Below are 26,616 nucleotides of genomic sequence, written 5' to 3'. Positions count from 1 at the left end.
CACTGCTCCTGCAGCCATGTTTTCTTTTTTTTTTTTTTTTGATAGGACAGAGAGAAATTAAAAAAGAAAGGGAAGATAGAGAGGGAGAAAGGTAGACACCTGCCAACCTGCTTCACCACTTGTGAAGCAACTCCCCCCTTCAGGTGGGGAGCCAAGTAGGTTCCTGTTTATTAAACAATTTGTCCTGCTTGATATCTTACTGCCTTTCAGCCACCAAGTTGCAGACACTACTATGACGCCATCCTGACTCCTCTGGGCAGATAATGTCACCAATGTGTCCTGAAACCTCACCTCCCCAGAGCCCTATCCCACTAGGGAAAGACAGAATCAGGCTGGATCAACCTTTGAATGTCCACGTCCAGCAGAGAAGCAATTACAGAAGCCAGACCTTCCATCTTCTGCACCCCATATAGACCTTTGGCCTATCCTCCCAGAGGGATAAAGAATAGGGAACCTCCCAATGGAGGGGTTGGGACACAAAACTCTGGTGGTGGAAACGGTATGGAATTGTACACCTGCTATCTTACAATCTTGTTAATCATTATTAAATCACTAATAATGTATTTTTTAAAAATGGGCATTCCACCACCTCTCATAACAGACTGACCATCCTACCCAATGGTAGTTCTGTACCTAACATGGGTCTCATAACCAATTTCAATATTAGTTGTTAATGTTGTTCATGTTACCTATGGCCCTGGCTTGTCAATAATCTACTGCAAAAGACAACTTCAGGAATTTTCCATCTATTCCCATTTTTTGTAGTGTTTTGATCATAAAGGGATGTTGTATTTTGTCAAAGGCTTTCTCTGCATCTATTGATGTGACCATGTGGTTTTTGGTCTTGCTTTTGTTGATGTGGTGGATCACATTGATTGATTTACGTATATTAAACCAACCTTGCATGCCTGGGATAAACCCCACTTGGTCATGATGAAAAAAGACAACTTCAGGAAGCAAGCATCATATGTTCTAAGTCTATGCCAGGTGCTTAGAGAGAAGTAGATTTTTTTAGCCTGCAGGAGAGTGAACTCCTTAGACTTGCTCTATATATAGAAGAGGTAGAGAGCCAGCCTCCTGTAAGCACCTAAGTTTGCTCTTGACAACCTCCTCATGATCAACTTGAGCACAATGTTTATTTGCTGAGGTCTTTGAAGAAGCTCCTAAAACCTTTTGTTTCTCATGCTCATCCTCAGCAGCAGAGTCATGCATTGGGGAGAACTGGGGTGGAGGTGGTGACTCTCACTCCTCCCAGCAGCGTGGTCTGGCTCCAGGGTTCCTCAGGTCCCCTTCAGAAGCTCAGGTCTGACTGGATCAGAATTCTGAAGGCTCCACGGAAAGTTTCATGTACAGAGGCAAAGCATGTTTTCAGGCAGCTGGTCCCTGCTCTGCATCCATCCTGTACATTTCAGGATGTGCCCTGCAATACTCACAGGTTCTCAATCCTGTCTGGGCAGTGGAATCTTGGGGAATTTTCAAACTCCTAATCCAGAAACAAAATGGGTCTGTGGCATGACCTGGGAAGGAGGCCACTGAGAACATTCCTTGCTCTTGCAATACTAGTCGCATCCCGTTACTGTATTTGCCCAACTAAACAAGGACTTTTGTTTTCTGAGGCAGTTGCCCACTGACATTTGCCTATGAGAATAAAAAGTACATGTAAGAACCAATCAATCCACAGAAGCTAGGATATGGAAACAACCCAAGTGTTCCTCTTTAGGTGAAGAGATTAAAAAAAAAATTGTAGATATACACAATGGGGTATTATTACTCAACCATGAGAAAGAAGGACATTCTGCCACGTGTGACAGCATAAACTTGAGGGCACAGTGCTAAGTGAGAAAGAAAGGAAATCACAAGTACTCAGTGACTTCACTTAAATGTGAATGCTAAGGAAGTTGAATATATAAAAAGAATGAACCGTGGTCCGGGAGGTGGCGCAGTGACTGAGGCACTAGACTCTCAAGCATGAGGTCCTGAGTTCAATCCCTGGCAGAACATGTACCAGAGTGATGTCTGGTTCTTTCTCTCTCTCCTCCTATCTTTCTCATTAATAAATAAATAAAATTTAAATAAATAAATAAAAAGAATGAACCAGTGGTGACCAAGAGCTGGTAAGTAGGGGAAGTGAGAAGATGTTGTTAATGGCACCGACTAAAAGTAATTAGTAGATAAATATATTCTAAAGATGTAAGGCACAGCATGGTGATTATAGTTCTTTTCAAAGCCACTAAGAAATTAATCATTCTCGGGGGTCGGGCGGTAGCACAGCTTAAAGCACAGGTGGCACAAAGCGCAAGGACCAGTGTAAGGATCCTAGTTCGAGTCCCCGGCTCTCCACTGGCACGGGAGTCGCTTCACAGGCGGTGAAGCAGGTCTGCAGGTGTCTAGCTTTCTCTCCCCTCTCTGTCTTCCCCTCCTCTCTCCATTTCTCTCTGTCCTATCCAACAACAATGACATCAATAACAACAATAATAATAACCACAGTAATGATAAAAACAACCAGGGCAACAAAAGGGAAAGAATGGCCTCTAGGAGCAGTGGATTCATGGTGCAGGCACCGAGCCCAGCAATAATCCTAGAGGCAAAAAAAAAAAAAAAAAAAAAAAAGAAAAGAAATTAATCATTCTCACCACAAAAAAAAAAAAGGACATATGTGATAGAGATGCTGGCTAATTCAGGGCAGGATGGTGGCACATCCATTTGAGCATATGTATTACAATATGCAAGGACCCAGGTTTGAGCCCCCGGTCCACACCTGCAGGGGGAAAGCTTCACGAGTGGTGAAGCAGTGTTGGTAATTGCCTCTCTCTCTCTACACCTCCCCCTTCCTCTTGATTTCTGGCTGTCTCTATCCAATAAATAAAATAAATGTAATAAGAGTTTTAAACAAGAGATGTTAGCTAATTCTATGATAATAATACTGCCATATATATATGTATTGGACCAACACTGAACATCTTAAGTCTTACATAGCATCCTATTAATTATATTCAGCTTTTAAATGAATTAACCAAGTCACATTTAAGAGAAAAATGCTTGTCGGTCTACTTGGTAAAACAGCTAAATGCAAAAGCACAGAAAACCCATACTCTCAAACTTTGAGGATTGGGCCCCCTTGTGTTTTTCACCAGTGTGCAGAGCTCACATCAGCACACTGCAAGCCCTTCACAGTGGTGCCAAATGTTGGTCAATATGTGAAATGTGTCAGGTCACAGTCAGAAACAATACTTACATAGTGGTACTCATTGGAAAATAATGAACAAAAAAACATCAGGTCAAGCAGCAACGTGCCATAGGTGGGAAAACTGCAAGTAAAGGCAAGAAGCACAGTAGAAAGTCAAGGCAGCACCTGTGTTTAGCAGAATACACAAGGTCAAGGTCAAGGTCATGTGAATATCTAAAACAGAGCAGGAGAGTCAGAGAAGGTACACCGGGCAAACAAGCAAATGCATTTGTCAGTCTCCAGACTGACAAATGATAGGATTGTAACTGTTGCTAACGTGCTTACACTTCCGCAGTATTCAAAGCAAGCACAACCACAAAGACACTGGGGAGCCATGGGCTTAAGATGCAGGATCGCGCCATACTCCAAATCCAGAGTACAGCCTGGGCAAACGATGCACCTTAATGGGTCAACTATCCACTGGCCTCAAGTGTCTGGTTTTTTTGTTTATTTTGTTTGTTTTAATTTTAAAAAAATATTTATTTATTCCCTTTTGTTACCCTTGTTGTTTTTCTGTTGTAATTATTGTTGTTGCTGTTATTGGTGTCATCGTTGTTGGACAGGACAGAGAGAAATGGAGAGAGGAGGGGAAGACAGAGAGGGGAAGAGAAAGATAGACACCTGCAGACCTGCTTCACCGCCTGTGAAGCGACTCCCATGCAGGTGGGGAGCCGGGGGCTCGAACTCAGATCGTTGCTCTGGTCTCTGCACTTTGTACCACGTGCGCTTAACCACTGCGCTACCACCTGACTCCCCAAATGTCTGTTTTTATGGTTTTTTTCTCTTAAATTTTGTTGTGATTTTGTGATAGATGCTGGGGGGCTGGGGGCTGTGCATACAGGCCTGCTCTGTTTAGTCATCTTCAAATGTAGTATCTTAATAGACAACTATTATTGTTTGCAAGATGCTCATGGAGTAAGAATTGATGCCCTCAGACCTCCATAGCCAGGGAACAACTTTTCCCCCACAATGTCACACAGCACCCTATAAGCTGCCAGAAACAGCAGGAAGGTGGAGACTGACTATAATCCCCAACAAAAGGAAAAACAAGACAGGGTAGCGTAATGGCTGTGCAAAAAGACTTTCATGCCTGAGGATCCAAAACCCCAGGTTCAGTTCCCCGTACCACTATGAGCTGGAGCTGAGCAGTGCTTTGGTAATAATAAAAAGTTATGTTTTTTCTTTAATTAAGAAAAAGAGAAAATATTCAAGCTTATTTTCTTTCTTCACACATAGTTAGGAAAATATTTTTAAAATTTATTTATAAAATGGAAATACGGACAAGACCATAGGATAAGAAGGGTACAATTCCACAAAATTCCCACTGCCAGAACTCTGTATCCCATGCCCTCCCTTGAAAGCTTTCCTATTCTTTATCCCCCTGGAAGCATGGACCCAGGATCATTACAGGGTGCAGAAGGTGGAAGGTCAGGCTTCTGTAGTTGCTTCTCCACTCAACATGGGCAGTGGCAGGTCAATCCATACTCCCAACCTGTCTCTCTCAGTATTTTAAAAATATTTTAATCATCACATAAATACAGCATTTAAATGCTATATGTCTAAGAAGAGCTCTGATATTTCAAGGTCCTATGAGAAATGCTTTCAGAATGCCTAAAAATAATTTCTAGAGAGTCCTCTAAGGATTGTTTTCAGTCTATCCAAGATAAGAGCAACCACATTTCAATTCCCCAAATCCCAAACACTCAGAATAAGTAATAATTCTTCAAATGTAAGGGAAAGCTTCATATTAATTTACTATGTGTTCAACTGGCTGAAATGAGTAAACAGATTCAGCAAAGATTTTAAGTAAACTCTTGGTAAATTTGAGTTATTCCCAAGAGACAATATCATCCCTATAGTCCAATCACAATACAATACCAAATTTATTTTTTCAGATATTCACTTAAAAATTAAGATTTATTTATTTCACATGAAATATATCAAGATAGAGGAGAGAAAGGCCAGAGCAGCACTGTGGCATGTGCAGTGCCAGAACTGAATTTAGGACCTCATGCGTCTAAGTGCTGAGATCCACTGCTGCTTTCAAACCTTCTTCATGACATGTTTCCTCTTCTGGCACAAGCACAAGCTCTACCAGCTGCCAAGAGTACTCAAACATGATGGCTTTTGTTTGTTTAGACAGTCTGGAGGTGGGGGAGACAGTATATTGGTTGTGCAAAATGCTTTCATGTTTGAGGCACCAAAACCCCCAGTTCAATCCCCCATACGATAAGCCAGACCTGAGCAGTGCTCTGGGAAAGAAAAGAAAAGCAAAGAAAGAAAAAGGAAAGAAACAAAATGAGAAAAGAAGAGGGGAGGAGAGGAGAGGGGAGGGGAGGAGAGGAGAGGGAAGAAGAGGGGGAGGGGGGGCAGGAAAGGAGAGGAGAGAAAGAAGAGAAGAGGAGAGGAGAGGAGAGGAGAGGAGAGGAGAGGAGAGGAGAGGAGAGGAGAGGAGAGGAGAGGAGAGGAGAGGAGAGGAGAGGAGAGGAGAGGAGAGGAGAGGAGAGGAGAGGAGAGGAGAGGAGAGGAGAGGAGAGAAGAGAAGAGAAGAGAAGAGAAGAGAAGAGAAGAGAAGAGAAGAGAAGAGAAGAGAAGAGAAGAGAAGAGAAGGGGAGTTGGGCAGTAGTGCAGTGGGTTAAGCACAAGTGGCGCAAAGCGCAAGGACCGGAGCAAGGATACAACTTCAAACCCCCGGCTTCCCACCTGCAAGGGAGTCGATTCACAGGCGGTGAAGCAGGTCTGCAGGTGTCTCTCCTTCCCCCTCTCTGTCTTCCCCTCCTCTCTCCATTTCTCTCTGTCCTATGCAACAACGACGATGACAATAATAACTACAACAATAAAACAACAAGAGCAACAAAAGGGAATAAATAAATAAATAAATATTTTTTAAAAAGAAAAGAAAAAGAGGGAGCTTCATGAGTGGTGAAGCAGGTCTGCAGTGTCTCTCTGTCTCCTTATCTCCCCATCTAATAAAATAGAAACAAACAAACAAAAAAGTGGCTTGCACCAAAGTAAAAGACTCTGAAGTGTGTGTGGGAGGGGGGGCAGGGGTTCAGGTCCTGAAATATGATGGCAGAGGAGGACCTAGTGGGGGTTGAATGGAAAAGTGGAAAACTGCGAAATGTTACACACGTATAAACTATTGTATTTTACTGTTGACTGTAAACCATTAATGCCCTAATAAAGAAATTTTTAAGAAAGTGGCCACCCAAGTGGTGGATTTGTAGTACTGGCACGGAGCCCTAGTGATAACACTGGTGGGGGAAAAAAAAATGAAAGGAGAGAATTAAGGAAGGAAGGAAGGAAGGAAGGAAGGAAGGAAGGAAGGAAGGAAGGAAGGAAGGAAGGGAAAAAAAAGGAAGGGAAGGGAGGAGAGAAAGGAATAGTATAGGGCCTGCAAAATAGCTCACTTGGACAGGGTGCTCTTTTGCCATGTGTACAACTTAGGTTCAAGCCCAGCTGCCACTACATTATAAAAATCTGTCATTAGTGGTCCGGGAGGTGGCACAGTGATAAAGCTTTGGACTCTCAAGCACGAGGTCCCGAGTTCGATCCCCGGCAGCACATGTGCCAGAGTGATGTCTAGTTCTTTCTCTCTCCTTCTATCTTTCTCATAAATAAATAAAATCATAAAATAAAATAAAATGCCACAGATGAAGACTTTTTTAAAAAAAATCTGTAATTAATGGTCTGGGAGGTGCGCAGTGGATAAAGCATTGGATTCTCAAGCATGAGGTCCTGAGTTCGATCCCCGACAGCACATGTACCAGAGTGATGTCTGGTTCTTTCACCTCTTATCTTTCTCATAAATAAATAAACAAATAAATAAATTCTAAAAAAAAAAAAAGCTGTAATTAGAAGCCAGACCTTCCACCTTCTGCACCCCACAATCATCCTGGGTCCATACTCACAGAGGGATAAAGAATAGGGAAGCTATCAGTGGATGGGATGGGGTATGGAATTCTAGGAAATGTACTCCTCTTATCCCATCGTCTTGTCAATATTTCCATTTTATAAATAAAACTTAAAAAAAAAAAAAAAGAAGCTTCAGTGCTTTGGTCTCCTTCACTCTCTACCTTCAGTTTATTTATTTACTTATTTATTTTACCATCCGGCTTATTATGGTGGTTGAACCTAAGGCCTCAGAGCTTCAGGCATAAGAGTCTTTTTGCATAACCCTAATACTATCTCCCCAGCCCTACTCTCTCTCTCTCTATCTCTCTGTCTCTATCTAAGAGGAGAAAAGAAAGCCTTGTGAAACATCCACACAATAAAAATAAACTAAATTGGGGCCAGGTGCTGCTTCACTTGGTTGAGTGCACGTTACAGTGTGCAAGAGCCCAGGTTCCAGCCCCGAGTCCCCACCTGCAGGAGGAAAGCTTCACAAGTGGTGAAGCAGGGCTGCAGGTGTCTCTCTGTCTCCTTCTCTCTCTCCCCCTTCTTCTCAATTTCTGTCTCTATCAAATAAATAAAGATGAACATTTTTTAAAAAAATAAAAATAAATGAATTTTTTTTGAAAAGAATCTTCTTCAAATGTGAAGGGAATCCTCATAACAGCAGAGCAGGCCAAGAACTCCCCACCCCATGAGCTTTCAGCAGAGAGGCGGAACTCTTAGCTTCTCAAATATCTTAGAACTAAGTTCTTCAATACACCAGCTACCTCCAGATAAACAATACAGATCACCAAGGAGCAGGCTATGATGTTTGTATATGAATTAATTTCCTCTGAGCAAATGATGTTTTTTATGCCTGTTTAAAAAAAACAAGCTGTCTCCTATGATAAACGCATTCATCATAAAACAATCGAGGAGCCTTCCGGCCGCTACTCTGACCAACATCTCTCCCAGCCAACAAGCACAGTGGAGCCCAAAGGCCACCCAGGGCCAGGGTTCAGATTCTGAAGGCACAGTCCCACATTCCTGAACCAGTTATTCACAGCCACTCCCTTCTAACAGTAGATGCAATGAGCCCTGAAAGAAAAGTTATAGAAAGCATTCCACTTTTCACATCTTATGCATCAAAAGTTGAATGGCATCATTTTAATGATCTATTAAACACCTGCAGATTCAGAAACTTGATATACAAATAAACTTTTAAAAAATATTTAAGTTGTACCCCTCCTATCCTATGGTTTTGTTACTGTCTCCTTTCTTAAATAAATATAAAAAAATATTTAATTTAGGGGGGTCAGGCGGTAGCACAGCGGGTTAAGCACAAAGCACAAGGACCAGCTTAAGGATCCCGGTTTGAGCCCCTGGCTCCCCACCTGCAGGGGGACACTTCACAGGCGGTGAAGCAGGTCTGCAGGTGTCTATCTTTCTCTCCCCCTCTCTGTCTTCCCCTCCTCTCTCCATTTCTCTCTGTCCTATACAACAATAACAACATCAATAATAACTACAACAACAATGAAAAACAACAAGGGCAACAAAAGGGAAAAAAATAGCTTTCAGAAGCAGAGGACTTGTGGTGCAAGCCCCAGTGATAGCCTTCAAGGCAAAAAAAAAATTTATTTATTGTATAAAGACAGAAATTAAGTGGGGAGGAGGAGATAAAGAGACATGTGCAGCCCTGCTTCACTGCTTGTGAAGCTTCCCTGTGCAGGAGGGGACTTGGGGCTTGAACCTGGGTCCTTGAGCATTGCAACATGTCTGCTCAACCAAATGAGCCTCTACCTGGCCCCACAAATAAATTTTTTCCCTTCATTTTATTGGACAGGACAGAGAGTGCTTGAGAGAGAAGGCAGAGATAGAAAGGAAGACAGAAAGGAAAAACACCTGCAGCACTACTTACCATCTCATGAAGCTTCCCCAATGCAAGTGGGAGCTGGGGGCTTGAACCTAGGTCCTATAATGTATAATGTGTGCATTCAGCCAGGTACACCATCACCTGGTCTGGCTCCCTAGACATTTTTTTTTAAAGCTTCCTTCCAGAACATAGATCATAGATACTATTCTACTAGAATTTCATTCTCTTAAAAAAAAAAATCCTTATTTCTGTCCCAAAGAAAATTCTCAGCCCATATTCATCCTTCTGTTTCTGACTTATTTCACTCAACATGATTTTTTCAAGGTCCATCCAAGATTAGCTGAAAATGGTGAAGTCACCATTTTTTACAGCTGAGTAATATTCCATTGTGTATATATACCACAACTTGCTCAGCCACTCATCTGTTGTTGGACACTTGGGTTGCTTCCAGGTTTTGGCTATTACAAATTTTGCTGCCAAGAACATATGTGTACACAGATCTTTTTGGATGGATGTGTTGGGTTCCTTAGGATATATCCTCAGGAGAGGAATTGCAGGATCATAGGGTAGGTCCATTTCTAGCCTTCTGAGAGTTCTCCAGACTGTTCTCCACAGAGGGAGGTTGGACCAATTGACATTCCCACTAGCAGTGCAGGAGGGTTCCTTTGACCCCACACCCTCTCCAGCATTTGCTGCTGCTACCTTTTCTGATGTATGACATTCTCACAGGAGTGAAGTGATATCTCATTGTTGTCTTGATTTGCATTTCTCTGACAATCAGAGACTTGGAGCATTTTTTCATGTGTTTCTCAGCCTTTTGGATCTCTTCTGTGGTGAATATTCTGTCCATGTCCTCCCCCAAATTTTTGGATGGGGTTATTTGTTGTCTTATTGTTGAGTCTGGCAAGTTCTTTATATATGTTGGTTATTAAACTCTTATCTGATGTATGGCATGTAAAGATCTTCTCCCATTCTGTGAGGGGTCTCTTGGTTTGGGTAGTGGTTTCTTTTGCTGTGAAGAAGCTTTTTAATTTGATGTAGTCCCATAGGTTTATACTTGCCTTAGTCTTCTTTGTAATTGGATTCGTTTCATTGAAAATGTCTTTAAAATTTATGCGGAAAAGAGTTCTGCCAATATTTTCCTCTAACTATTTGATAGTTTGTGATCTAACATCCAAGTCCTTGATCCACTTGGAATTTACTTTTGTATTTGGTTCAGTTTCATTCTTCTGCATGTTTCAACCCATTGTTTCCAACACCATTTGTTGAAGAGACTCTGCTTTCCCCATGTAATAGTCTGGGCACCTTTGTCAAAGATTAGATGTCCATAGGTGTGGGGGATTTCTTTTTCTTTTTCTTTCTTTTTTTAATAGTTTTTTTTTTAAGATTTTACTTATTTTTTAAGTATTTTATTTATTTTATTTTTGAGAGAGATGCAGAGAGAGAAAGACAGAGAGGAATACCAGAATACTGCACAGCTCTGGCTTATTGTGGTGCAGGGGATTGAACCTGAGACTTCAAAGCCTCAGGCATGAGAGTCTCTTTGCATAACCATTATGCTCTGTAAAATGAGAAATACATGACAGAAGCAGCCTCTCAAGGAGTTTGTAACACACGGAGAGGAGAAAAATTGGTCTATAGCTGGCGGCCAGTGTTGGGTCTTTCTTTGGTTTCAAAACTGCTATTACCTTCCCACGACGCCAAATTTTGGGCATAGATTCGGATTCCAAGATGTGGGACAGGAATGTAGTGAGCCACTTCTTTGCCGCGGGGCCCAGGTTAAGAATGAGTTCTGGGGTGATGTTATGATAGCCAGCAGCTGTTCCCGGTTTAACCCTCTTCAAAGGGTCTTCCAGTTCAGACAGTGTAAAGGGAGAGATTTTTGGAGATGGACAAGATAACCGGAAGTGGGATGACCACTCATGGGAAATTTCTCTTTTCCAGACTGGGTCGATCTTAGCACGTCCAACTTGAGTTAGGTGACTGGCCACTGAGTTTGGAGATACGGGAGGATGGGAGACGGGAGGGGGTTGGCTACCGGCACCCAGTCTGTGAAGAAGCTTCCAGGCCTTCCTACTTGAGTGGGTGAAGTTCAGACTTTCCGTGAGTTGTTGCCAGCGGGCTTGGCGTGCTGCATCCAGGGAGGCAATGAGATGGTCAGCCACATCTGGGTCGCCCGACTCATCATACTGCTTTAGTAGTTTAGTAGTTTAGTTAGTAGTTAGAAGATTCCAGGTACATCTGGGTGACAAGTCTAGCAGATGGAGACTTGTCTCAAGTGGCCTCCCCCAGGGCTCTGTTCTGGCTCCTACGCTATTTAATATTTACATCAATGACCTCCCAGAAACTTCTTCAAGGAAGTTCATCTACGCCGATGACATCTGCTGTGCAACTCAGGCATCCAAGTTTGACATCCTCGAGGAAACACTCACGAAAGACATGTCTCTGATATCTGATTACTGTAAAAAATGGTGACTAATTCCTAGCACTGCAAAAACGGTATCATCTGTTTTCCATCTACACCATGCCTCAGCCTTGCGTGAGCTTAATGTGCAGCTTGGCGATACAAGAATCCGGCATGAAGCCCAGCCAGTCTATCTTGGTGTTACTCTCGATCGCACTCTGTCATTTCACAAACATCTCATAAAAACTGCAGCAAAGGTGGGCGCGAGGAATAACATCATTGCAAGACTGGCCAGCTCCTCATGGGGCGCGAGCGCTTCCACACTACGATCATCCTCTCTGGCATTATGCTATTCCACTGCAGAATACTGTGCCCCAGTATGGTTCCGTAGCCCCCATGTCCACTTGGTCGATTCCAAATTATATTCCTCCATGAGGATAATTTCTGGAACCATCCCTTCCACCCCGGTCCCATGGCTGCCAGTTCTCAGCAACATCGCCCCGCCAGATATTCGTCGGGATGCGGCATCATCTAAGTTCATTTCCCGCGTCTACACTCGACCGGACCTGCCAATATACGCGGACATCTTCGCCCACCCTGTCCAACGCTTGACGTCTCGCCACCCAATCTGGTCCCCTACGCCTACACTGAACTTCTCTGTTTCAGATTCTTGGAAACAGAGCTGGCAGTCAGCTGAGGTAAAGAACAAACACCTCATCACAGACCCCTGCAAGCGTCAACCTGGCTTTGACCTAGCACGTTATGATTGGACCCTCCTCAATCACTATCGAACAGGCCATGGCCGGTGCGCCGCTATGTTCCATCGCTGGGGAGCCAGAGACGACCCGAACTGCCCCTGCGGCCCCAGACAGACTGTGACCCACATAGTCAACGACTGCCACCTCTCCAGATTCAAAGGAGGTCTCGAAACTTTACATCAGACTCAACCTGATGCTGTTGACTGGCTACGGAAGAAGGGCAAACAGAAAGAAGAAACCATTATGTTATCTACCCCAACCCTTTCTTTTTCTTTTATTTTATTTTTGAGAGAGGTGCAGAGAGAGAGAGACAGAGAGAGAGAGAGAGAGAGAAACACCAGAGCACTGCTCAGCTCTGGCTTATGGTGGTGCAGGGGATTGAACCTGAGACTTTGGAGCCTCAGGCATGAGAGTCTCTTTGCATAACCATTATGCTATCTACCCCTGCCCCTTCACAGGTATTTGGAACTTAAACCAGACTTGAAAGAAAATTCTGTACTGAAGCAGGTCTTGAAATGGCAGAAATTCTCAATCCATTTCACATACCACTGAGGAGGTATGTTTACCTTCCATGGAAAGACTTGAATTTATATATAAATGAAGAAGGAGAAGGACAGGGAAGGGGAGGGGAAGGGGAAAAAGAAAAAACTGTATTCAGAGGAAGGCTAGACACAAAAAGAACTGCGGACCTTTTAGAGGCACAGGGAATCATTCAAATTAGACAGTTTGGTCTCTTCACTTAATAGGTGAGAAATCTAAAGTCTGAGGAAGCTGGGTGAGTGTTTTGGGTCACACAGCATCAACTGAATCTGAAAGGCTGGAACCCAATTTCAGACACCTGCTCCAAAGTCTCTCCATTGCTTCAATCTTCAAATGTTAGGCAGCACCATACAACTTCCAGCATTACATAATAACAAGTAGGGCAGGACAAGCTAGTCTTAAGTAAGCATGGCCCCAGTCCTTCAGATTCAATTTTTTACAGTTGGATCAATTTGTACTAGACAGTACTGCTTTCTACAACAGAAGGTCCAAGGTCATACAGGTACAAGACTCCTTTCTTTTCTAGCTCCAAATAGTCCTATTCACTTCCCCAAGAACAAATGAAATGTAATTGAGAGCATGTTAGAAAAACCAAGTCAGTAGTCCGGGAGGTGGCGCAGTGGATAAAGCATTGGACTCTCAAGCATGAGGTTCCAAGTTTAAACCCTGGCAGCAAATGTGTCTGAGTGATATCTGGTTCTCTCTCTCTCTCTCTCTCTCTCTCTCCCTCCCTTCCTCCCTTCCTCCCTCCCTCCCTCCTTCCCTCTATCTCTCTCTCTCTCCCTATCTTCTTCATCAGTAAACTAAATAAAATATAAAAAAGAAAAATCAAGTCTGTAGGGAAATTATGAGGATGTGGTTGAGCTTGGCAGGGCTTGACTTGAGGGGACATCCATCCTGTCAGTCTCTCTCTGTCTCTACTGAGAGGTCAAGCAAGGAGGGACACAACCCCCTAAGGTTTGCCCTGTCTTATCAGACTCCCTGCCTCAGAAAGCACTCTGCATTCCTGATACTATGGCCTGCTCCCTTATTATCTACATAATCATTGTTTTGCCTGAAAGATCCCCATCCATTCCATTCCTTTGACCTATCTTCTTTCTACCCTCAAGACCCTCCCTGCCTGCAGGGTATTATCAATCCTACCAGTTAAAACCCTCACAACGGTTGCTAAGGAAGTTCCTACCTTTCCCAGTCCCTTTTGCCTTTCTCCGCCCCTTTCCAAACCATGTCAAGCCATTTCCGTTTCCAACTTGCCACTTCCGGGTCCAACTCTTAAATGCCTTGGCTCTCTGATCAATAAAGAACTGAATCGCCTTGCCACCACCAGCTCTGTTCCTGAGTCACCTCTCTCGCATCACTGAGTGAGTAACAGCCCCGGCTGGCTCCGGTCATGTTCTCTCCAACCCAGAGAGTACACACCCAAGAAGAGGCACCCCCACGCTAGCTGGCACAAGTCAAAATAACTTTGAGCATTCCAGTTCTTCATTATGAAAAACAAAACTACATTGCACCTCAAAAAAACCACTGGTACTGTTGAATATAAAACATTAATTCCCCAATAAATAAATAAAGAAAAAGAAAAAGGAAAGAAAAAAAAAAACCACTGGAAGTATTTTCCAGTCAAATTTTAATTCCTTTTTCTTTTAAATTCACTTATTTATTTAAAAGAGAGAGAGAACCAGAAGACCATTCCAGTATGTGTGGATGGATCCTTATAAGCGGGATAAATTTATCATTCTCTTTTTGGTTTATCTCATTAACATGATTCCTTCAAGTCCAAGCAAAGGACTCTGGGGAAGAAAAGGTTGGAGATTGGCTGTGACCTAAACTGGGGGGGGGGAGCATTTTTGCAGACACCTATTATGAGAAGATAGGTGTGTGTATGTGTGTGTGTGTGTGTGTGTGTGTGTGTACACAACTGCACTGTAAACCACTAACTCCACCCCAATAAAATTATTTTAAAAAGGGGGGGGCAGGGGTGAAGCCAAGATGGCAGCATGCCTACAACTCCTGACTTTCTCTCTGCAAAGCAGCGGCTTGAGCGCTGGGAGTGTAAAGTGAGGGCAGGATTTGCAGGTCAGTATCTGTGAGAGGACACAGTGAGGGTCTGGGAGAGCCAAGGAGGAGAGCAGCAAATCGAATGTAGGCTGGAGCCCACTACAGAAGGGACAAGCACATACTAGATCCTGAGCAATGAATGAGGAACCCTCTTGGATCAGGGAGAACAAAAGCAACTGGTGGTGTTCCTTTATAAGATACAGCTATAAGTAAATAGCACAAAAGAATATAAATTATGGCAAGGTCAGATATGCTATAACAAATCCTAACAATGGTATTTTCAAAGTTAACCCAATTGCCAAATGATTTGGTTATAGTTATAACTACCTATTGTCTTCTTAAACCCTAAGACAGCAGGAGCCTTCCCCTTTCTCTATAAAGCCCGTATTTCTCCCCATCCTGAAACCTCTAGGGCAAGGCTCATTTTACTGCATGCTTCTCCCAATTTATACCAACTGATACTACACCTGCTGACCCAACCTAATCAATGCAACCAGTATCACCTCAGCATGTTTCACTTCGACTGCGTTCAAAGGATATCAGGCATGGAATGTTAATCCACCAGCTTCATTACTCTGGTGAGACCTTTCCTACCTCATAGACCAAGGTCCATGAGATGGGGCATAAGTACATATATCCAGAAGTTGGGGGAAAACATATACCTTAAAGCAAAAGTGCACAGTAGTTTGCAGTGAGTCAATAAATGTAGCAAGCAAGCAGAAAAACCTAAAAAGACACCATAAAGTACCTAATGAAATAGTTTCTACTTAGACTCAGACACCCTCCTCACCTACCTTCTATTACATGTCCCATAACCACTCCAAAGCTAACCTTGTCAGACAAAGTAAGGACTACAAAAGCTGAATAAGGGCAAGAGACTGGCATACTTTAATGGGGACTCTTTAGTCACTACCAGGCCACCCCATCACCTGGGGCCCTAGTCAGGGAGTCCTGGGATTCCCACACAGACATGATGGGCCTAGACCTCTAACAGATCCCTCTCACCACTGTGACTGGTCATCTCCATCAGGAACAACATAATGGACCCCACTGTGGGCCCCTATCAGACCTGGCCCTCAATGTGAATCCACAATGGCAGGGAATGTTTCCTTCTCTGAAGGGGGGTTGGATAGCATACTCTGCCTATCACCCGAGAATGATGGGTCCTGAAATTGGCGCAGCCTGGAATGTTCCTAGCCGTGACCACAGAATGTGAGCTCAGACCTACAGGGATGCAGAGGTTACAGAGGCTCCTGTGCTGACTGTGGGCCCCAGATCAGATCGATGGGGAGTCTGGTTGGCATCATGGTAGCATCTGGAACCTGGTGGCTGAAAAAGAGTTAAGATAGAAAGCAAAGTGGTCTGGGAGGTGGCGCAGTGGATAAAGCATCGGACTCTCAAGCATGAGGTCCTGAGTTCAATCCCTGGCAGCACATGTACAGGGTGATGCCTGGATCTTTCTCTTTCCTCCTATGTTTCTCATTAATAAATAAATAAATAAATAAAATATTTTTTTAAAAAGACAGAAAGCAGAGCAAATTGTTGACTAATCATGAACCTAAAGGCAAGAATATTGCGAATGGAGATTTGGGGTCTCCATCTTAGAAAAAGCTCGTAGGTCTATTTTAGGTATATTCCAAGGGGCCCATGACCCAACTAGTTTTTGACTGAGCTTGACATTTAACATGTAGGTGGGCCCAAGTTATTGTCTGGGGAGATGGTGTCATAGTTGGAAACCGGACTCCCCAGGGCAGACGACCCCACCATGTGTCCTAGAGCCCCACTTCCCCAGACCCCTGCCCCACTAGGGAAAGAGAGAGACAGTCTGAGAGTATAGATCGACCTGTCAATGCCCATGTTCAGCAGGGAAGCAATTACAGAAGCCAGACCTTCCACCTTTTGCATCCCACAATGACCTTGGGTCCATACTCCCAGAGGGTTAAAGAATAGGAAAGCTATCAGGGGAAGGGATGGGATATGGAGTTCCAGTGTGAGAATTGTGTGGAATTGCACCCCTCTTATCCTATGGTCTTGTCAGTGTTTCCATTTTATAAATAAAAACTTAAATAAATAAATAAATAAAGGCTAAACTCAGTCAAGTGAAGACAGAGTAAAAGTACCCCCCTCTTCTCCCTCAAGCCAGTTGGGCTCTGGATCTGCAAAACAAAGGGAAATGTGCAGTGGTGAGCTCCAAACCACACCTCCAGCATGTGCTGTGCATGACTGCAAAAGCAGGGCAACAGAAGTCCCAACAGTGACTGGGGGGGGGGGGGTGCGGGCGGGGAGAGGACCATCCTCCACCAGAAGCCTTGAACCCACAACTGCTAAGGTCATTTTCCTTCCCAGTTTTATTGCGAAATAACTGACATATGATGTTGTACAAGTGTAAAATATACAGCATGATGGTGGGATTTACATATATTGTGAAATGATTACCACAAGAGATTCAGTTAACATCCATCTACTCATACAGATGTCACAATGAGATTATTTTTAAAGAGGAAAACAAGTCCCATTCACTCTAGTCACCTATCGAAGGAAAGGGGAGCAGGGGTGGCTGGGAAGCAAAAGCAGAAACCAGCTGTGCCAACAGTTCTTTAAACTTAGTAGGACTAAATCACCAAGAAGACAATGTCCATACTCAGAGGTTCAGGGCCGAGTCCAAAGGACCCCAAGCCAAGCTATGCTTACAGGAACTCCACTGTCTCAGCTATTGCTGAACAAAAGGAGCCAGGAAGACTTTACTTACTTCAATCTCCTGGCCTCACCACAGAGTTTACAGATAATGTAGCTTAAAGCAGACAAGAACCTGACAGGCAGCCAGGAAGAATCAGCTGGGGGGAACGCAGATCATGACTGCCTGAGGCTTCTAGTTCAGCACAACCTGGTGCTCTGGCATCTCTCTCTCTCTCTCTCTCTCTCTCTCACACACACACACACACACACACACACACACCTTCTGTCATATAAAACTCTGCCTCATATAAAATAAATCTCTAGGGAGCTGGGCGGTAGCACAGCGGGTTAAGGGCACATGGCACAAAGCACAAGGGCCGGCTAAAGGATCCTGGTTTGAGCCCCTAAAGTGGTGAAGCAGGTCTGCAGGTGTCTGTCTTTATCTCCTCCTCTGTGTCTTCCCCTCCTCTTTCGATTTCTCTCTGTCCTATCCAACAACAATAGCTATGACAACAATAATAATAACTACAACAAGTGCAACAATAAGGGCAACAAAATGGGAAAAAACGGCCTCCAGGCGCAATGGATTCGCATTGCAGGCACTGAGCCCCAGTGACAACCCTGGAGGCAAAAAAAAGAAAGAAAAAAAAAAAGAAAGAAATCTCTAAAGTAAATAAATAAACAAAAAAAGATCTAGGACATGTGGCTCAAAGGCAAAGACAACAAAAGCTGACTTCAGATAACACACACACACACACACACACACACACATTTTAATGAAATACATTCCAAATGTGCCTGTCTGGGCTGACAGACTTAACACGTTGCCACATACAGTTGAGAATTCTAGTCCTAGATTAATTACTACTGTAGTAATTACTAGCTACTCTAGGTTAATTACTAAGGCAACTATTTCAGTAAAGTCACATCAGATTAATTACCAGAGTAGAATACGTTCCCTGAGGGCAGGTCTTTGTTTTTGCTCAGTCCTGGAAGAGTCATGTAAAAGCACACAGCAAACACCTGCTGCATGAACTTCTCCAAGGTCTCCATTCTCCTGCCATTCAATCAAGGCCGTACTAACACATACATACTAACATCAAAATGTCCCATATCACAGTCACTGACAGTGATATGAAATATAATAATATTTTATTATATTAAATAATATAATATCACATAAGATGGAAACGCTGACAAGACCACAGGACAGTCCTGTGGAGGCAGAAATTACCTGTAAACTACACTACCATCCAACTGGATATACCAACAGGAATCAAAGAAGCGTCAAATCTTTAAAAACAGGTTCCAGGTTGCAAAATGGCTTGGGGGGGGTGCTCTGTGGGAGGGTAGATAGCATAATGGTTATGCAAACAGACTCTCATGCCTGAGGCTCCAAAGTCCCAAATTCAATACCCCCACCACCATAAGCCAGAGCTGAGCAACGCTCTGTTAAAAATAAATAAGTAAATAAATAAAATAAGCATTTAAAAGATGGCTTTGCAATGGGAGGGAAGATAGTTGGTTCAGACTTACAATAGTTATCTTTCCTACAAATTTTTCCCCAAATAAGGGATTATTGTAAATTATGAGCCTATGATACATTTTGTCATGCTAGGTTAAAAATGCCTGAACCCAGCAATCACTCTGGCACACATGATGCCAGAGACTGAGCTCAGAACCTTCTGCATTTAAATCCAGTGCTTCAGCTACTGTGTCTCGCTCACAGCCACCACATGTGCTACATTTGTCTAGCAGTCAGCCCTGCGTGATTTCACCCATGAGTGCAATACAAGTATATAAAACTGATGGACAAACTGGAATAAAAGATAAACCAGTAGGGGCCAAGTGGTGGCATGCCTGGGTGAGTGCACATATTATCATGCACAAGGGCCAGGGTTTGAGCCCCCACTCCCCACCTGCAAAAAGGACACTTCACAAGCAGTGAAGCAAGTTTGCCAATGTCTTTTTCTCTCTTCCCCTCTATCTTCTCCTGCCCTCTCAATTCCTCTCTGTCCTATCAAATAAAACAGGATGAAAAAAAGAAGAAAAAAAAAAGTAAGGAGGGAAAGAAGAAAGGAAGGAAATAAATAAATAAATAAATAAATAAATGGCTGCCACGAGCAGTGGATTTGTAGTGGCACCAAGTCCCAGCAATAATCCTGGTGGTGACAAAAAAAAAGATAAACCATAGGGCACCAAAGCAAAAACCCTGTGGTGAGGGGTAGACATGCAGCTTCCTGGGCCGGTGGGGGTGGGGTGGGATGGGACACAGTCTTTTGGTGGTGGGAATGGTGTTTAAGTACACTCCTAGTAAAGTGCAGTCATATAAATCACTAGTTAATTAATATGAGAGGGGGAAAATTAATTGTATGTCTCGAAGTTTTTAAAACACAGACTGAGTCTTTTTAATATATAGGCTGTGTATTTGAGAAGTGGACTCTCTCAAAAGCCTATACCAAGTAGATCAGAAGCAACCAATGGCACAGCTACATACAAGATACTAGGTACTATACAGCAAACCCTAACAAAAGGACTTTTCAAAGTTAACCCAATTACCAAATAATGTGATGATAACATTAACTATCCATTGTCTTTTTGAACCCTAAGACAGCAGGAACCTCACATCTACACTATAGAGCCTATATTTCCCCCAGTCCTAGAACCTTAGGATAGGGCCCACTTTCCCATATGCCTCTCCCAATCCATAACAAATAATATTGCATCTGCCGATCACAACCTAATCAAGGCAACAATTGCCACCTCAACATGTTTCAGCTCAGACTGTGTCCAGAAACTTCACGTGTGGAATGACAACCCTTCAGCTTCATTACTGGGGTGAGACCTTTCCTTTCATAGTATTCTCTAATTCCATCCCAGGTGGTTCACTTTCTAAGAAAGTCCCCAAACCTAGATATAGACCAGGTTCTGTGAGAGAGAGCATATGTTCACGCGTATCCATAAACTAGTGCAAAATATATACCTGAAAGCAGAAGTACACTAGAGTTTGCAGTGAGTACCCCCCTAACACTTCCTCTCCACTATTCCTCTCCTTTGCATCCATGATTGCTCAACAATTTGTTTGGCTTTGTATGTTAACTCTCTTTTCAGCCACCAGGTTCCAGATGCCATCAGGATGCCGGCCAGGCTTCCCTGAATTGAAGACCCCACCAATGTGTCCTGGAGCTCCGCTTCCCCAGAGACCCACCCTAATAGAGAGAGGCAGACTGGGAGTATGGACCGACCAGTCAACACCCATGTCCAGCGGGGAAGCAATTACAGAAGCCAGACCTTCCACCTTCTGCAACCCACAACGACCCTGGGTCCATGCTCCCAGAGGGATAGAGAATGGAAAAGCTATCAGGGGAGGGGATGGGATATGGAGATTGGGTGGTGGGAATTGTGTGGAGTTGTACCCCTCCTACCCTATGGTTTTGTTAATTTATCCTTTCTTAAATAAAAAATAAATTAAAAAAAAAAAAAAGGCCAGGTTTTACAGTACTGTACATGGTGCTTGCTCCCAGTACCAGGGCTCAAACCCAAGGCATTGTGCATGGTAAGGCATGTATCTTACTGGATGAGATTACTCCTGGCTCCTAATAAAACAGTTTTGATTTGTAAATCAAAAAAAAAAAAAGATAAACCAGTAAACACTGACCCCAGAACTAAGGCTACCAGAGGGGAACAAAGCATAAGAAAAGGTAGTAGAATTTTTTATATAAATTAAAATGTAGTAAAGTGACCAGGAAATAGCACAGCCTTTAAAGCTCACCCCTTACTATGTACAAGGACTGGGTCTGAGCCCCCAGTACCATGCATGGTACCAGGGTGAGCTGAGTACTATGAGCGGTGGAGTGGTGCTGTGTCCTTCTCTCTACTTGTCTCTACCTGAAGTTAAAAGGTGGGAGGGGGGTAAAAATAATCTGAAATGACTTACAAGTTAATACAAAAACAGGCATACAGGAACATCCACACATACACAAACACACACACTGAGTATCAAGTTACTAAAATCAAGTCTCCCCACTCAAATGTTACTGTGACTAAACTCTTGGTAGGAAGATCGTGAGGTATATATTCTGAAAACAGTCTTAATGGTCTGCTTAAAATTTACATCTATTTTTAACATAACAAAACAGCAACTTACTACAATCTAGAGCCACTTTGATTGGTGATGCTTCTAAGGTAGATAAAATATCTAACCCTCTGTCTGAGGCTGACATGCCTGCCTGCCTGCAGAATGACGTGTGTATATCATATGAATACTGCTTCTCAAGGGAAAAAAAAGTTCTTTCCAAACTTTTCTTTTTTGTTGTTGTTGTTTTTTAACAGTCAATAAAGTCACAATATCTTATGTAGTTATAGTTACCACTATCCAGTTGTGCCTCTGAGTTATAACTCAGAATGTAACTTTACACACTGGGCTTAAAAGGCTCATGGCTTTTGTTTTAATATTGCACTTCTGGAACCCAGCTATCACAACACATCACAAGCCTTTGACACAAGGCTAGGACATAGATAGCTCGGTTAGTATCAAGTGCTACCAAACTTCTCATCACTAGGCCCATCCCATTTTGAGAATACTACCTCATCTCCTTTTTTTTTTAAATTTTTTAAAATTATCTTTATTTATTGGATATAAACAGCCAGAAATCAAGAGGAAAGGGGGTGATAAAGAGGGAGAGAGAGCAAAGCGCAAGGACCAGCGTAAGGATCCCGGTTCCAGCCCCCAGCTCCCCACCTGCTGGGGAGTCGCTTCACAGGTAGTGAAGCAGGTCTGTAGGTGTCTATCTTTCTCTGCTCCTCTCTGTCTTCCCCTCCTCTGTCCATTTCTCTCTGTCCTATCCAACAATGACAACATCAACAATAATAACTACAACAACAATAAAAAAAAAATCAAGGGCAACAAAAAGAAAATAAATAAATATTAAAAAAAAAAAAAGAGGGAGAAAGACAGAGAGACACCTACAACATTGCCACACCACTTGTGAAGCTTTCCCCCTGCAGGTGGTGGGGCTGGGGGCTTGAACTCAGTTACTAGTATATTATAACATGCGCGCTGAACCGGGTGCACCACCACCCAGCCCCCCTCATTTCCTTATTAAAACATGCACACATCCAAACACTGGGTCACAGTTATTAACCCTTTTAAACTGGCTCAAAGACTCAGAAAGCCAAGCTTCCCAGGTTTTTTAAAAAAATTTAAATATTTTATTTTTAAACTGCTACAAATGTTTTATACAATCTTCCAACATAATCAGTCAAGTTTTATAATTCATTGACATACTTTACCTAGATTTTTTTTCTATAAATACATTACTTTTTTTTGGATCCTGATAAAATTATCTACAACAAAAGACTATTTATATTGATGGATTTAAGAAGTGAAGTCTGATCAAGCCAAATTATCTGATGCCAAATAAGATGCCCCCTGACACTTATCCCAGACAAACGGCTCCCAAGGGCACCACATTCCTGGGTATCTCAACATAACAACCCATGACACCAAATGCCAGGTAAGTGATTCTAACCAGTGTTTTAGTTGTCACAACTTCCTTGATTTTTTTTTTTTCCAGTTGACAATATCACTGTCAAGTACTAATCAAACATGCTTGGGTTCCCTTCAAATCAGTAAAATTTAGTCATCAGTGAAGTTACATCTTCACTGAGGCAATGATTTTTCCTACATTGGCAAGTTAACTTCATTTCTGAAATAAAGCTCCTTAGGAAACAGCTCCTGAGCTCTCTCTTGCCTGGATGCCTCATCTCTTGCCCTGAACTACTATTCAAATCCCACCTATGTGAAGAATAGGAAAGCTTTCAAGGGAAGGGATGGGATACAGAGTTCTGGTGGTGAGAATTGTGTGGAAATTGTACATCTTGTCCTATGGTGTTCTCAACATTTCCATTTTATAAATAAATTTTTTTTTTCTAAAAAAATTCCCACCTATGGCCCATCTCAAGACCTAGCAGCTCTACTTCAAATCCACAACACTTGAAATTCCAGCATTTAGGCGGGGGCAGATAGCATAATGGTTATGCAAAGAGATTGTCATCCCTGAGACTCCAAAGTACCAGGTTCAATCCCCCACAACACCATAAGCCAGAGCTGATCAGTGTTCTGGTAAAAGAGGGAGGGGAAGAGAGGAGAGGGGGAAAGGGGAGGGGAGAGGAGGGGAGGGGGCTGGCCAGTGGCGCAGTGGATTAAGTGCACATGGTGCGAAGCACAAGGACATGAGCGAGGATCCCGGTTCAAGCCCCCCACTGCCCGCCCCGGCTCCCCATCTGCAGGAAGGTGGCTTCACAAGTGGTGAAGCAGGTCTGCAGGTGTCTATCTTTCTCTCCCATTCTCTGTCTTGCCCTCCTCTCTCGATTTCTCTCCTATCCAACAACAACAACAGCAATAACAAGAATGATAAACAACAAGGGAAAAATAAAAGGGAAAAAATAACCTGCAGGAGTAGTGGATTCATAGTGTAGGCACCGAATCCCTGGAGGCAAATAAATAAACAAAATAAAGTAAATATATATATAAGTCCCAGCATTCAACAGTCTCTACCTGCTGACAAATATGCATAACATATACACACAAATTCACACTCAATGACTAGGCCTGAACCTGAACCTGAGAGCTGAGCTCACAGATCACCCCCACCCTGTCGTCAGCCCCCTCCTCCATCCACTGCACCCATGCAGCTCTCTGCCCTCACTGGAGGTGCCACGGTCTTAGTCTTTCCCAAACTGTACCACAGAATTGATCCTCCTCCCTCCGTCCTTCTCAACACACTATTTTCTCTTTCACTCCTGGGAAACAACCCTGTCAATTTCCTCCTCTTTTCTGTCCACCCCTCATTCTGTGGCTTCCTCCTCTGCAGGTTTCACTGAACCACTCACAAGCATGCCAAACTGGATTTGTCCAAAAAAGACTCTTAGAGACCACATAAGTTTTGCACATGCTGTTTCCTCTGCACAGGAGGCTCTTTCTCGCCTTTTCAGCAGCTAATTACCCACAGGCCCTGCGGATCTCTGATGAGATCAAAGGTACTCGCCCGGACACTCCAACCTAGTTTCTCTGTTATTCTCTCACACTCCCTTGCACTTATCAACACAGATAATTCTGCATTTTGTAGTTTAATGCTACCCTGCCACTCCCTCCAACGCCTCCATCTCTCCACAAGAACACCGAGTTTGGAACTAAAGTTCCAGGCTCTGTAATAAAGAATGAAATGGATTTTTGCCAACATATCTGGGAAACATAACTTAAAGCAAAGGTTAAGAGTATCATTTCTTGAGACTAAATCTAAATTATTTTCTTTCTAGAGGGACACACACACACATACACACACACCCAGAACAGATGGCTCTTAATTTCAAATGAATTACCTGACTAGATGGGAAGCATTTCTGAAAAATAGTTTGTAAGCTTCTGGGAAATTGATACACCCACACATATTAGACATTTTAAAAGCTAAACATAGTAACTCAGAGGACAAAGAGCTAAAGCAGACTTGTCCAGCATTCGAATCCCAGGAGGCAATATAACATTGCTTCAATGCCTCTCCTGGTCCTGATATCCAAATAGAGCTAGTAAGCAGGACCAAAAAAAAAAGTATCTTCCTAAAACTTTTTTCATATACCTTCAGAGAATGAATTGCACACATGAGATACCACTGAAGCAGTCTCCCTTGCCTAATTTTTATATCCTCCCCCCCTCACTTTTTCTTCTTTTTGATAGAGAGGGCAGGGGTAGATAGCATAATGGTTATGCAAAGAGACTCTCATGCCTGAGGCTCCGAAGTCCCAGGTTCAATCCCCCGCAACACCATGAACCAGAGCTGAGCAGTGCTCTGGCGTTTCTCTCTCTGTCTTTCTCTCTCTGAATCTCTCTCAAAAATAAAATAAATACTTAAAAAATAAAGAAAGAGAGGGAAAAAAAGGAGATACGGGGGCCAGGTGGTAGCTCACCTGGTTGAGCACAGGTTACAATGCATAAGGACCCAGGTTCAAGCCCCTGCCCCACCTGCAGAGGGAAAGCTTTGCAAGAAGTCAAGCAGTGCTGCAGGTGTTTCTCTCTCTCCCCCTCTACCACCCCTTTCCTCTTGATTTCTGGCTATCTCTACTCAATAAGTAATGATAATGTTTTAAAAAAGGAAAAGAAAGGAGACATACCACAGCACCACTCTGCCATCAATGGTGCTCCCTTCATCTGAAGTTCATGGGTAACTCCAAGTGTGTGCTCTATTGGGTTAGCTTTCTCCTAGCACTTCAAAAAAATTTTTTTAAGCTAGAGACAGAAAGGCAAAGAGAGAGAATGATGGTACCAAAGCTCTCTTCAATGCAATGGGGACCAAACTTTAACCTGGCTTGCACACATGTCAAAACAGTCTATTACCCAAGTGAGCTAATTCACTGGCTTCCAGTTGTTGTTTCTTTTTATTCTACTTATATTTATCAAAGTGAAAATAAGTATATAATTCTTTTTTTCCCACTCCCCCAAATATAATACTACAAGGCTCATGAGAAATATAACAGTCTGATTATACCTTGACTAATCCCAATTCCCAGCTCCCCAAGGGCAGTTTCTTCAAATTCTCAATAGAGTCTTGCTCTGGCCATTTTCACATCTCCAAGAAACTAGCTTATGTTACAATTTCTTGGATATGTCTAATTTAGGTAATGGCTAACAACTTTCGGAAGTGGAGAATTTATTCCCTTTTCACTGACCACCATCACTAACTACCACTCATCCTTCTTCACTCAGGTAACATATAATTTTGGTTAGATCGCAGGTCAATAGTCACATCTTGGTTACTACTTTGTATAAGTTAGGAAGGGTTTTATAATTTTACTGTAATTTTAGTTTTCCCTAGAGTGGACAACTATTCTAAATGTGTGTGTGTTGGGGGTAGCTTTCCCAGACCCATTTTGTTCACTTTTCTATTTCAGAGAGGACTAAGAGGAAGAGACACCGCAGCACTGCTCTATCACCCACGGAGCCTCCCCCAGTGACTTGGTGCTCTCATGTAGTGTCAGGGCTTGAACCTAGGATCTAGTATACGGCAAGAAGCACACACTACCAGATGAGCTATCCCCTGGCCCTAACTAGTTTAACTTTCTATGCACTAATTAATTTAATTAATTTTTGAACCTGGGACTTCAGAGCCTCAGGCATGAGAGTCTCTAAGCATAACCATTATGCTGTCTACCC

General features: G+C 43.0%; 1 protein-coding gene and 1 non-coding gene across 4 annotated transcripts in view; both read right to left on the bottom strand.

Annotated features, from left to right (window-relative positions):
- The window catches only part of TBC1D8 (TBC1 domain family member 8), a 152,909-nt gene that overhangs the window by 109,413 nt on the left and 16,880 nt on the right, over window positions 1-26,616 (bottom strand). The gene's annotated exons all lie outside the window — the stretch shown is intronic.
- LOC132537961 (small Cajal body-specific RNA 1) lies at window positions 21,786-21,951 on the bottom strand. The gene has a single exon (XR_009549362.1). It is a non-coding gene; the product is annotated as a small Cajal body-specific RNA 1 (non-coding RNA).

This window comes from Erinaceus europaeus, chromosome 3 (genome assembly GCF_950295315.1).
Source record: "Erinaceus europaeus chromosome 3, mEriEur2.1, whole genome shotgun sequence".
Classification (NCBI taxonomy): domain Eukaryota; kingdom Metazoa; phylum Chordata; class Mammalia; order Eulipotyphla; family Erinaceidae; genus Erinaceus; species Erinaceus europaeus.
Note: the sequence above shows the minus strand (reverse complement) of the source record. Positions and strands in the feature narration are given on the sequence as shown.